This window comes from Venturia canescens, chromosome 3, assembly GCF_019457755.1.
Source record: "Venturia canescens isolate UGA chromosome 3, ASM1945775v1, whole genome shotgun sequence".
In the NCBI taxonomy this organism is placed as follows: Eukaryota; Metazoa; Arthropoda; class Insecta; order Hymenoptera; family Ichneumonidae; genus Venturia; species Venturia canescens.
The window spans coordinates 13326043-13340375 of NC_057423.1; the positions used below are offsets into that span (position 1 = coordinate 13326043).

Below are 14333 nucleotides of genomic sequence, written 5' to 3' on the forward strand. Positions count from 1 at the left end.
AAACGTTGTAGGGAAGCTTTGACGTTACGACGATGTCGGCTTCAGCTGCGACGACGGCGACGAAACGCAATGCTTGGCGAAAGCTGAAGCCAGCGAGGGTAGCCGGCTGGTATCGACCGGCAGCGGGAAGCTTTGCATAAACCCTTGCCTCACACACGCACGTATACAATCCCGATTGAATGCTCGCTGCTGTGCGTACATTGGGCTCGATTCTGAAAGGTCTCAATGTCAAATCTGCGGATTCTCATAAACTGGTTGCATTCGCGGTATTGAAAAAGTCACATTTTCGAATAATTGGATCGATTCTTCGTTTCATTCTGGAGATAAAACTTTTTGAGCATTTTCTCATTCGATGCACGGTTTGTAAAATACCGCGATTATCGGAGCCACGCAATCCGGTGGCCGGTTCAGTGAAAAAAGGCGTGCCCGCACAGCCGATTCGCCAGTATTCCGGAGGCGTGGCACACCCCCCACCTTCCCCCACGCCAGGCTGCACTTTGAGAGCGATTTTGACTGGCTGGCTCTCAAACTCATCGGTATCTCGCCAGCGAAGCGTCGTATCTACAAAAAAATGCTCGAATACTTTTCGCCTCAGAATTGCACGATCTTTTTGCTCTATAAATTCGGAAAGCAACTTCTAAAACCCTCCGTATTTTTTAGTGTATTCATGCACACTGCTGTGCGTGTAAATGAATAAAAGAACGGACAAGCTTCGAATATATATCACGGACAGTTCTTAAGAGTATAGTCACATTGCACAGACGCGTCCCAGACCCGAGGATACTCTTTGCAATTTGGCGTAGCAAGGACGGAGCTTATACGAGGATACAAAGTCGCCCGAAGTGCCAGAGGATCCTCAAAAGCTGCGAGTATTCGTGAAAATATATATTTCAAATACCCAAAACAGCAAAGTCGTTTTTTTCAAACTTCTTTAACACTCAGTAAAAATGGCGATTTCGTTTCGACCTGTGGAAAGCGCGAGCCAGCATTCGCGGTCCCCTATCAATTTTTCCAGGCGTACACAAAATTTGAAAGTCAAATTGAGGAGGGCAGAGAAAAGCTCTCGACAATTGAAATATACAGAGGATCGTGGTGATGTGAATAAAAGAATTTCTTGGGTCATAGCTCGAGAGTTCTGCTCTCATGAAAAATATTTATTTATCATTCGAAAAATATCATTTCATTTAACCCAGTCGTAATGAAAACCGAAAGGTGATTGCGCAACAGAACGAATTTCGTTCAAAATGATTCCATTATTTGCAGTCAAAAGAACAAGGTCATCTTTCAATCAACGAACTCTCAAACGACGCAGGTTTATCTCGTTTTTTTATAGACAAGAGACACCCTATTATTTTGAAAACTTTAAATTAGCTAAAGATGATGGATTTATGTATTATTTTATTAGTATTACGAAGCTCCATGATTTTTAAAGTGTGTGTCGTGACGATTTATGGAACATAATTCGTTGTGAAGATTTTTAATGTCATTTTCATTTGACTCGCATCGTCCAATCAGTCGTACTCCGAATACATATGGCAACGCTGTCTCGTTTGCTTACCATTTACCATCGCTTTGTGCGAGGAGGTTATGTTCGACCATGGATCGAACACAATGTTCGGCTTGACCAGAAACACTTTCGTCATGTGTCATTCGAGGTTATGCAGCGTTGCCACCTCTACGCAGCCGGAGCGGTAGTAGCAGAAGACGACGACACTCCACGTAATTACTCGACTAGATCGAACATTTTTGTTTCAAGTGTTCGGCAAACCTCATTGTTTTTCTATTCAAAAATGATCCTCATCGTTTTTTTAACAGTTGAGAATTTTTTAAAAAACATATATAATCGGGAAAATTATTTATTCATGGCTGAAATCTCTGTTGGGGCGCGGTCTCCGTATAAGCTGTGTGTTAAATTTCTAAATTTTGTCGATTATTTATTGTCATAGCTAGTCAATGATGGATCCAAAAATTTTACAGGCCTTTTCCTGTGCACTTTAACTGTCGAATAAAAAAATCACGTTTTTATCTAATAACGAAGTTTGCCATATGTCGACCTTAAATAAATGGAATTCATCGGACGACTTTTGTAAGAATTTTGTCTCACTATTTTTCAGTTTTTTGAGAATAGCTGTTTATGAACGGGTCTATAGCAACGCGTGCGGTGAGATGAGAGACACAGAAACAAGCGTCAGACGCGACTGACCTCCTTGCATAACTTTAAATATCGCCACCTCGATGGGAACTCGACAGATACACGCATAAATGTCGTTCATTTCCATGTAAGCCGAAAAAATCGTTCAAATATGTGTCCCATCGTTATTAAAATTAATAATGAAAACATAATAAAAAGTAATTGAAAAATGGACAATTTGTAAGAAAATTAATGCGAAGCAACGGTGGTAAAAATGGTCGTAAACGAAAGAAGGGCGTTTCCTCCGGGAAAATCGATCGGTGTGAACGGTTCGTTGCAGGGTCACAGGCAGCGTTGGTTCGTATCGTTTTTTGGTCACTGCACTCTTCGAGCATCTTTTCTGGTTCAAGTTTGAAGAGCAACGAGCGTTCTTCAATTCTCGTTTTCTCTTATCACTCGTTCTTCAAATCTGACCAGTTTTTAAGTTTCCCAAAGAAAATCGATTGTGCGATAGGCTCAACGATTGCGACATTCACGTTTGAGAAAAATCTCCAAAAGTTAATGGTTGATGGAAAAAATAAGATTAAATTAAATCCACTTACTGCATCTATACTTTTAAACATTTCCTCGATAAAACGTTCAGTTTCTTCCTCGAAATTGAAAAGTTTGAAAGGAAAACTGCGAGTAATCGGGGCATTAAAAAATTCTTTTTAAATATCCCGGAAATTGAGATCGAGAGTGTTTCAACCCGATTTAATAATCGTACAAAGCCCCGTTATTTTCCATCACATTGAATGTCACATTGGCGATAAAAGTTGAGGCGATTAGCGCAATAATAATCGGTACGACGTTGCGCGAGTTTTCAAGCGCACCCGCGATCTCGCGATGTGGCAAGGATTCGACGATATATAGGACGTTCGTGGCTTTGGCTGTACAGCCGTGACCTCGGTCTAGTAAAACAGTCGCGTCGACTCGTTGGCAAAACTTGCGGGCGAGTGAGAACGAACTGTTTCAACGCTCCCGCGCAATTCGCCGACGGGCGGGGGGCGCAGCGAGGAGTCAACTCGCGGCCCGGCCAGGAGGAGAGAGCAGGGGGAGAGATAGCTGGATACATGTATTTGCGCGACCAACACATACATATATATGTGCAGTCGTGCAGTGCTCTCCCGACCTAGGCCTGTGACCGTGAGGCCAATAGCACTTTGCACATTATTTGCCAGATCGACCGCCAGGAGGCGTTTCGTGTCGGACCGATAACGTCCTATTTCATGCGAGTGCTACGATATTAGTCAGTTTATTATTATTCTGAGGGTGCATTAGTGTGTTTTTCCTTATTGACGATGATGAATTTTTCAATAAATTTTCTACGTTCAGGGTTTTGTGAAATATGTTAAAATTGCCTCGTCTTATTTTTCGGGGAGTCAGCTGACGAGACTTGTGAAAAAAAATAATAGAAAATATGAGAGTTTTGATGTCGTTTTGACATTCGCGTAGAGGATCGAACAAAAAGATTTGAAGTACTAGACAGAAGTTAGCCGACAATTTATGATTGAAATTATTCTGTGTTTCTTCTTAACGAACGTAAGCTGTTTTATTTTTCCTGTGGACGCGAACGGAGTGAATAAAGGATTACATTTAAACTTTATTTCAACATGGTTTTTTCTGTTATTTTTATGCTTCTATGTGAGAAGCTCGTGGGCCAAAGCGAGGGTGATATAGTTATGAGAAGAGGGCTCTCGAGAGGGAGCTTTGAACGAGGTAAAACGAGTGGCGGAGAGTGAAGAACGGAGAGAAAATTCGAAAGAGGAAAGCGAGAAAGGCGGGGAGGGAAGTGAGGCGGGGGAGGAGACCGGGAGAAGGAAAATAAGAGGGAAAGCGACGGAGAAAAATGGGAGGGTGAGGGAAAGAGGGAGCAATAAAAGGAAGGACGAGATTGGATTAAAGCAAAAGAGGGAGAGACGCCCTCCTCATTTTGCAAATAGGAGGGAAACTCGATCGATCGTCGAGTCTGTAGGCAGTCTACTTTTTCATGCCTGACTCACACACGCGTCTACTGAGGAATAAAAACATGGGAAAATATACCTGGAAAATACACGTTTCTTCTTATCTCTGTTTGCTATGTCGTAGAAAATTTAACAGATTTCGATAAAGCGAAATATAAAAAACTCGAGCTTATTTTCAGAAAAATCCATTCCAGGCTGCTTATTCCAATCGGTTGAGAGTGGATACTGTTGTTAAATCGCTGGATACAACATTACCAATGTTCCGAAAGCCAAATATCACTGTTTTCTGCTTCATTTTTTCAATTCAGTAACATTTTCATTCCAAAATTGATTTTTGTACGTTTGATGAGTTCCTTTTTTCCGGCATTTTTCTTTCCCATTCATTGCAGTGAGAGATTGAAGAATTGTGGATTTTAAAATCCAGATGGATGAAAATTAGTGGATCTTCCGTCGCCTAGCTCGAAAGAATTTCGTGTCAAAGTTTCAAGCGTGCGTCAGTGGGTGAGCACGTGAGTGTGGGTTTGTATACAATAGCACCAAGTGTGCCAGATAATTGTATGGAATTCGTAAGCACGTGACCTCTTTTCCCTCCTTTTCTTTCGGTCCCCCCTGACACATTAATCCGTCTGTTTTAGCTGTACAATAAAATTGATCATCGCCCGAGGGCACGTAGCAGCCCAACTTTTGACAGCTTGTGTGACTGATTCTAGCTTCCAAAAGATGTGGAGCAGGAATGAATTTTAAGCTCTTTCTCGAAAAAAACTCTGTTTTCATATGTATTGCATCAAATTCAGGCACTGATTCGACATTCATTGGGAGCAGGCAGAGCGGTCTTCGACGAATATATTTGATGGAATGTGATGGATCAGCGAGACCAACTATGTCAAGAAAACCTAAGAAACTCTCAATATTTCATTCTCCTGATGGAGGGAGATTTGAAAAACGAGATGGCAAAAGGCTTCTCTGCAAAGTTACATGATCCATTTACGTTTTTTCGACATCCATTTTCGACGTTCGTTTCGACTTTTGGGACGTAAAGTATGTTTGTATTTTCCATACGATAAGATATCAGCTCGGCTGTTCTCCGGACGCTCTAATATCACGAGGACCGAAGACGACTGTTACGAAGTCTGAGAGTTTGTAACCTTATTCAAGTGTACGTCATTTAATATTTATAGGCAGGCCACGCCGGTGACTCTCCCCTTATTTGTCGGGAACAAATTCTTTTTCGTCTACCACCTCCACATCTTATTTTTCAAGACGATAGCTCGTAACAGACATGCATAAAATCCTAAAATGAAGGCCTCTGAGGCTTTGCGATCGAATGTGATTAATTCTTACGAATTGAACCTAAACGACGGATTAACCTCAATATCTAATACGACAGGATTTCCGGATCGTGTAATCACTGCGAACGTTGTTTTTAACTGCACAGTAAGACACGTAACTTTATTTGTACGAATATAAAATCAGTGAAAAGATCCGATACGAAGCATATCAGTTGGTGTCTTTAGTCACTTTTCCTGTTTCTGATAAACGTCAGTTTATTCGAATTAACGCGTTTAAAAAGAGTCAGTTGTTTGAATAATTAGAGTGTGGGAGGAAAATGGGCTCGATCAATCACAATTTATTTCATTGCGTTTGCCATCCGTCAAAACGGCAAGGGGCGAGGAGACGGAGGATCGGACGAAATTTGTTGGACCGCGTCATGACATTGACCCTGGCATTGATCCCATTGGGAGAGAAGCAAAACACCAGTAAAGAGTAGAAACAACACCAGGAGCGCCAACAAGCGTCCCGGAGAAAAAAGAGCGACGGAGGGACGGGCGGGGGTGCGGGACATCGAATGCGTACGCAGTGGCGGCAGGAGGAGGCAGCGCGTGAGGCTCGACCTTGAAACGACCCCAAGCAAGGTCGCAGACGTAGACGCCACTCCTCCGCCACCGCCGTCGTCGTTGGTGCCGCTGCTCTCGATCGACGGTCCGCCCGGGCGCCCCTCTCGACGCGACACGACCGATGGTAACCCGCAGCCGCACTCTTTCATGAAACTGAGTTCCTGCCCCACCCTACGGGATCCAAAGAGCGGGCTCGGAGCGCGAGAGGGCGAGAGATTGAGAGGAGGCAAGAGAAGAAATGTGAAGAAGACGAAGGGAAGGAAGAGAAAACGGAGAAAAGGATACCCGAGAAGATTGGGGTGAAAGAGAGAAAGCTCGAGGGGTGAGAAAGTACGCGGCAGACGATCCGAAAGCTGGTAGAAAAGGGAGCGAGCCGCGAGGGTGACGATAACAGAGCCAAAGGACTAGCAGCGAAAGCATAAGTGACTGGGAAAATCTGTGGAAGGGATGGTAGAAGTGCTCGGAAAGAAAAATAAAGGAAAAAAGGAGCTGGGGAGGGTGCGCTCGAGTAAACATTAAACTGAAAGGGTACGGTGAAGGAGGGCAGAAAAAAATAGTGTCGCGATTGCCAGGCACGTCAAACTAAAACATCGGAGAGGAACACGTGGAAAAGCAGTGTCAATACTTCGTCGACTGGAAGAGAAACGGAGAGGTCTTACCGAGGGAATGAGAATTTCCGACGTTAATGGAAATGTGAAAAAAGCGTGGGAGTATCGGATGATAATGTAACGCGTACAAAAGCCTTCTTTATAACGAGAAGAGAAGAGATTTTTCAGGAGGTAAAACAACATCTGTAATGGGAGAAACGACGTATCGACGCATTCTCAAAGTTTTCTTTCAAATATTCTGCATTTATTTGGACAAACATTTTCTCGCGTATTGTAATAGACACTCGAGGTTCTCTCGCTAATTAAAACCTGAAAAATATGTCGTCAGTGGGCGGAGTTTCGTGGCTACGCATATAAAGAGCTCACTGAGACCTCGAAGCGTTTACGCTCCGTGTAAACTTTTCGTGCAAGTGCTTCCATTATGTGGCTCAAAAAAAAATACAGAACCAGAGCAGTAGAAAAACCCGGACTCCAGCTCGGAAATTTCGAGGTTTCTGTCTCGTTTCTCCCGTTTTCTCTAAAGTATGTGGAATTTGTTAGCTCACGGGAATTCCGGCGTCCTTTGCACTCACTTTTCCCCTTAAATGTACAGTCGATGCCAAAAGTCATGCTGAAATTCAGCGCCCTTGAATAACTTCCTCAAGTTATTCAAAAAAAGGTCCTTAATAACCGTTCTCTTTGATGCACCATTCACGAAATATTCATCAAAATTTGATAGCTTCTGTACAAGCTCGTACGAATACGCCCACCTTCGGTCATCCCCGTTCCTCATTGCGGTCATCACCAACGAATTTAATATCTTATCAAAAGTGCATAACGGAAAAAATGTCTAAAAACTTTTCTCTTCGGAATATCCGCCTCGATCGAGCCTCGACAGCTCAATCTCGATTTTAGGCACACCCTGCATACAGTGTGTGTCGTTACGACTGATATACATGCAGCAGCTAAGCTCGCTGCAATATGGAGTGACGACACGCACCAGACAACGCTCGTACAGGGGAGGCGAGGCGCGCATAACGAGACTATCGCGTGCGAGAGCGACGTATTATAACGAAAAGACTGAGAATTGAAAGATTCGAGAGAGAAAAAAAGGAAATGGAAAGAAAAAACGTCAGTCCCGACTTGCCCCATCGTCACAATATCGTTGCGAGGCTCACAATGTCAATGGAAAGCTTGCACGAAGGACGACTCATAAATTGATAAAGATTAGGAGTACACGGGAGACGAGATGCGAAATATGCTGGTGGAATAAAAATAGACGTTGCAAGCGGCTGAAGAAAATTGGCCGTGTAGAAATCCACTTAGACCAGCTGATCGTGCGATTCCGGACATTTAGCAAAGCTCGTAAAAGAAAATTGAGAAATTGGATGAACGGACGGCGACGTCAGCGAAGTCATTTATACTGGTCTCGATGGAAAGAAACCTCATTGTTTCCTCGCGAAAAATGGAGCCTGAAAATGAAGGTCACGAAATGACGAAACGTTCTCTCGGGTAAAGGACCTTTCACAGACTGCGGCGCGATTCCGGCCAGTAGAACACGCAGGTGAAACTCATTTCCATAAAGAACAGTACGCAAAGAGGATCGTGACAGACGAAAGGGCGTTAGTCAGCTTGGTGTATGCGCGAAATAGTCTGGATTGCAATCTATTGTTCGCCACGAGCGTTCGGAGCAACGCGCACGTATCGCGTATAGATACGAAGTCGTCTCGTCGAGTTCGTCGATTCTCTCTCGTGATTCACCGGGCGGCGAGAGCGTGTCTGGCTGCCTCGGTATCCGTGTAAACGTCTGTGGGCGAAAGACTTTTCGCGGGATATGACCCTCGGATTCGAGGTCGTCGATTCGCCCGAAAGCGCAGTTTCTATTGGTCCCTTGCCGCGTATCCTGCTATTCCGTCCCGCTCATTCTCCCTCTTTCCTTCTTTTTTCCTTGAGAAAGTACGGAGAGACTGCGTGCTGTCGAGCGCGGCTGTTGCCCTATGATTTATGTAAACAAGGTTGAGAACCTCGCGGGAGGTCTGACCGACGAAGAAGCTTGCTAGCCATTGCTAAAATCCACATATACGTAGCAGCCAAAAGTCGCGGGAACACTCGCTCGCGCACTCCTCTTCGTACGTCTCTCCTGCGTCCGCCTCCACGAGCTTAGCGATTCACAGTGGGAGAAAGTTCCGAGCACCGATCCCAAAGACGAGCTCACGGATAACAGCCCTCTGGCTCAACTCGCGCATCACTCAACTGTTCCAAAACACTTGTTCTCGAAACCCCCGCAACCACGATCTTGGACCACCCCCCGGACCTTGTTATCAAGGAAATCATCGATGCTCCTTGAAACCCGGTTTCAGACGCACGAATCATGAGGCAGGAATCATTATCATTGGGCAGAAGTTACTGGCTGATGAAAATAACATTGTCAACTTGATCCAATTGTTTCTCCCACTAGTTCATTCGTCCTCCTCTTTCTGGAGGGTGCTTCAAGCTCGTTGGTTGTCAGATTTAAACACGCAAATACTCGCGCCTTGCGATGTGCATCGACGAGATCGCTCTTTCTGCTCCGGGACGTCGAGATCAGTCAACTCCAAAAAGGACGCTCCGGATTCTACGAATAAATTGACGACTAGCCAGTCAAACAACCACAATCGAAACTCCAGCAACATTCTTCAAAGTCCACTCCAGTCCCAGGGCGAGAGCCAGCGAGGGACCGAATCAGCGCTCGTAGAGATAAGTCTCATATTGTTTAATTTATTGTGTAAAAATGAAGCGTACCGTTGAATCCACGTGATCGCGGTTCCATTGATTCGATCGAACAAAAATTTGTGGGTGCAAAACAAAAATACGGGATTACAAATTTTATTGGTTATTTTGAATAATCGCTAACGCAATTGAATTGACTGTAATAAAAAGACGTGACTCTAAGCAAAATCTTACATGGTCCATCGGCTCTGAAACATTGTAGCCGAAACCAAAGTGGACCTTTTTTTCACTGAATTAGAATAGACTCGTTGATTTTAACGGGGAACTGACCGCGTGCACCAGAATAAACCCCCCCGTAACAGAAATATGTTAGAAAATAATTGTAAGGAAGTGAACAGTATTCGAAGTAACCTAACGATGGACCAAGGACAATGATCCGAAACGAATTGGACTTAGCTACTGTCTGATGTTGTCGATAGATTTCATTCGATTCCAAACGCATGATATGCCGCATAGCCCTTCTCGCTATTCACTCGTGAAAGGGAATTGGCGCGTTGTTTGCGTTGAAGGGCTCCCCTGTAGGCTTGGTGGACTTGACAAACACAAGGGAACGTGGAGCTCCTTTCAGATAAACAGTGCCGCTGTCTTATCAAGCTGGGAGGGTTGATTTACTGCATTGTTTGTCCGTGCCTTTGTTTCACTCGGAGGCCGTAATTATCAAGGACAAGTGTTGACAACGTGACGTGTTCGCACGCAAGATTGAGCAAAGGCTTGATGAAATTTGACAGTGAAATGGACGAGAATGGTTCGCCCTTCAGGGCGCATGTTATCAGTGAACAATGTGAATGGGTTTTTGGTGCATCACCGCTTCGGCAAATGCAACACGGTTGTCTCGGTTGCGTTAAAAGGAGCCACAGCAGAGACTATACCGTCAATGGAGTTTTTGCGCGTCTGTTGCCATAACAACGGGACGATGGGATCAGAAGAACGAGAAAAATGAAACGAAGAGAGTCAACTCTTTTCGCCTGCAGTATAGTCCTGGATCCTGGGGTGGCGCAGACCGATCGAGGGGTACTCCGAGGAATGGTTCCCGACTAATCTTACCCGGAGCCACGAGGCCAGTCGAAAGTGGTGATTTCTTCGGGAAATAAAAGTGCTGTCCTGCATCGCAAGGGATCGAAGCTTCTCTTGATGTATCCCTAAGTCCTGAATACACGAGGGATGTTTATCTGGGAAAAAGGTCGTCGCTGATTCAATTCAAGACTGGAATTGATAGGCCTGCTACGACGACCGTTGTTTGCCAACGCCCAAATTCCACCAATCACTGTGGAGAGCCTTATCAAACCGAATAGTTTTGCCCGGAGACTCCCTCGAAGTTATTCCACCGTCGATGAAGATATATTAGCCATGGAAATAAATCCAACAATGTATGCAGACAGTGCGAGAACCAGGGCGGAGAAAAAGAGAGGGTACTGGGATGAAAGGATCCAACGGCGAATCCTCCACAGGTGAAACGTTGCTTTTATCATGAAAATGACGAGGCAGGAGGCAAAACGTTAATTCCCCAAGGGTCGGATACCCGACACGAGCTCTATCACTCTCTCACTTCGTTCCCAACGTGAACGAGAGGGTTGATGATAATACTCGTCGTTTATTCGCTACCTCAACTCGTGAAAAGTTTTGTCAGCTCTCCGCTTTCACCCTCGTAACACAAACATACATAATGTATAATAGCCTCTTGGAGAACCTTATCCGAGTGGAGTTCTTGATGACTTAACGAGCTTCACGATATGACAATGATTAAACAATGGAACGAGACGATTCTCAACATCGCAGACCGTTCCGAGGCCTTATGACTCCTTCTCCACTCCAAGCCCAGGAATTATTTACCATCCCTTTCTTATTAGGATCAAACTAGACAGCAAAAAAAAAGAAAGCTGTCAGAAGTGGGATTCGAACCCACGCCCACAGAGTGGACTGCGACCTGAACGCAGCGCCTTAGACCGCTCGGCCATCCTGACTGCGTAAGCAAATTTGCCCCTGTTGCAATTCAACCCTGATGACATTGAACCCCCTTAATCGATCGCATGGAACAAGAATCTTAGAGAAGATTCTCTTTTTTTCAATTTGGAGAGTGATCGTCTCATGGGAAGTAAAAAAAATCGCGATTTTTTCCAATCTGAAATTCATCTCAGACGACGCTACGAATTGATGACATTATTTTGTAAACGAATACTATGATAAGCAAAAGAAAACGAAGCAATCTTTTCAAAATTAACGGAGACAAATGAATTTTCTTGATTTTTATAAATCTCAGTTTTATCGACACCATTAAACGAGCTCGAAGTTCGATTCCATTAATTCTCGTCGATCTTTTCGTGTCTTTTGACAATTGCGAGTTTTGTGCAATCACCCCTTAACGAGGGGGTGCTGAAAATTACGTTTTGTTGTCGCTGCCTAGCTCGTAAAAGGGATTCATGAATTATAAGAGTGTCTCGTGCCATGCTCAACTCTTTCAGCAACATTTATTACGAACGTAATGCCAATCGCAGATAAATAAGCAATTCGGAGGTATCAGTTTGACAAATGGATTTCCATGTAGATTGAGTAAGAAGCCTGAGGATCTGGCGAATGTGGCTTTACGGATTCTTTGCTTGCGTTTTAACATCCGCAATAAGAAGTCGATGTCCTTTTTCGTATTGCTCCGAACCACGAGAAGGATCATCACGACGACACCGTTTTCCTACTCTTAAGGATACTTTGCACGTACATTCGCAATAAAAAATTTTCACCAATGAACATTCGGCAACCAGGGAGCGCAACGAAACTTTGGAATATTTCAATCGTGTTTCCCATCTCAAAAACTGTCAATTCCAACTCAATCCAAAATACCAAATTCTCAATGGAAAATTAGGTTAACAGAAAAAATTATGAAACATTTTTCAAAGTGTGACAAAATATTTTCTATTGTCACTGCATTTTATTTGGAATTTTACCAAATATTGAGTAGAAAAAAAGATTGAAACAAAGATATTAAAAATTGAAGGATTTTCGTGCTGTGAAATAAAAAATTTCAATTCGCAGAAATGTTTTAAAGCGCGGGAATCCTTCAACTTAAAAAATTTCTGTATGACTTTAGTTCAGGCGACAGCCACTGCTTCACAAATCGAAACGTTCTTTGGTTTTTTGATCTCAGACCAACCAATCCCCCGAAATCGTGAAGATCATAAAAAACCATATGTTAAAAAAATCTAACGCAGAATTGCAATGTCGGTAAATAAGATCTTCGAACTTCTAAAATTTATGTTTTTTCCTTGCCGCAAAAAAATCAAGAAAAAACCCCCCAAAAAATCCGTAAAAGAAATTCGCAAATTTTTCACCCATTTTTTCAAATACTCATAAGAAAATCATGCACGAATGTAAATCAAAAAAATTGAACTTAAGGAGGGTGGATCACGAAATCAAAATAGTCAGAATTTGATCAAATTTGGTGATAACATTCTTTGGCGTCAAGTATACAAATACAATTTTTTTCAAATTTTTTTACCACATCGTTATCGAATAATTGAGCGTTAAATCGAAGCTCTTATACACGCGAACTTTAGTGTTCAATTACTCGAGAGCTATGTGGTAAAAAAATCTAAAAGAAATCTAAAAAAAAATTATATTATCTCATATATTTTTAAAGAATACATTTACCAAATTTTATTAAATTCTTATTATTTTGAAATTCTTAGTATTTTTCACATGGTTTAGCATGGCAACATTGTATCGTCGCGATCCACCCTCCTTAAAAAATGAGATAGTTGTAGAGAAATGCATGGTGCTGTCGCGAGAGATAACGTGAGATTGAACACGAGTTGTAAGTGAGATAGAAAAAGTGACTTATTGAGCTCGAGAGATGGGAAGATGACAGTAAAAACCTCGCACGTTTCCGTTCCACGCGTTCTACAATATAGTTACGTACTTATGTACTTGACTGGTGTACAGCTGTGGCATAATAATACGGCGTGTACATTGCGATGTAGCAAGTAACGTGAAACGAATCGAATCCCGTAGCTAAATCTAGTTAAAGCTTCAACCTCGATCCTTCCAGCTCCGTCTTCATCTCGTCCTACCTCCGTTTTTTTCTGGCAGTTCTGACCGAGATCTCTGCAAGTTACTGGCACGATTTAACAGCCAGGCTACGATAAACGACGACATTTGATTGCTGCCGTTTTTTCTCTTCTTTTTACTCTGCTGCTGTTATGTTTTGTGAGCACTTTTTTGCTAAGGCGATAATTTCATTGGAGCAAACGGAGTAAGCGTTTCTTGGCATTTGCAGATTTGTGGATTTATTAAAAAGCCACAATTCCGCTTGTGTTATGGGATTTTATTTGAATTTACTAAATTTTTAACTCTAAATAAAATAAAATAGAATCGAAAATATTTCAGTATTCGCGACTCCGTCGTTTTCGACGTCGTTACATTTTATAATTGTATCGAAATGCAGTTGAATCATCGAATTTATATTCTTTTCTTAATGCTCAGCGTTTTTATCGTTTTCGGCAAATCTCCCGTTACTCATTTATTTTTTCGTTCACACGCAGTCCAATCTTATCTAGACTCCAATGCCTGCAAGCTTCAGTCCATGGCGATGCACACGAAGGAGCCAGCGCACTGTCAACAGAGATTGCGAATCGAGTTTCGTCGTTCAGCGAAAGTAGGAGATAAAACGAGAAAGATCGTAAAATACCAGACGATTCAACTTAAATACAAACCTCGCGATTGCACACTGCTCCTATAAATTTCATTCTCAAATTTCCTGTATTTTAGTTACGGTTACTTAAACCTCGTGCGTCATCCTATTACGAGACACACAAAACAAAAAATTCACTTGCCATATTTTCCACGAAAAAGTTCGTACCCTCCAAAACGATTTTTCGTCATTTTTCGACGAAAGAGACAAACCAATTTCTTAATTTCTTAAAAAAATAAAAATTTCATTTAACCTTTGAAAGTTAACGAT

The 14333-nt window shown here is 42.8% G+C and overlaps 1 long non-coding RNA gene and 1 other non-coding gene across 2 annotated transcripts; both read right to left on the minus strand.

Moving 5' to 3' along the window:
- Window positions 1-11263: 11263 nt before the first annotated feature.
- On the minus strand, window positions 11264-11346 carry TRNAL-CAG (transfer RNA leucine (anticodon CAG)). The gene has a single exon. It is a non-coding gene; the product is annotated as a tRNA-Leu (tRNA).
- A 2593-nt stretch (window positions 11347-13939) lies between these two features.
- LOC122407741 (uncharacterized) lies at window positions 13940-14333 on the minus strand. The gene is made up of 3 exons (XR_006260266.1): window positions 14317-14333; window positions 14086-14169; window positions 13940-13984 (listed from the first exon to the last, which is right to left on the minus strand). It is a non-coding gene; the product is annotated as an uncharacterized lncRNA (long non-coding RNA).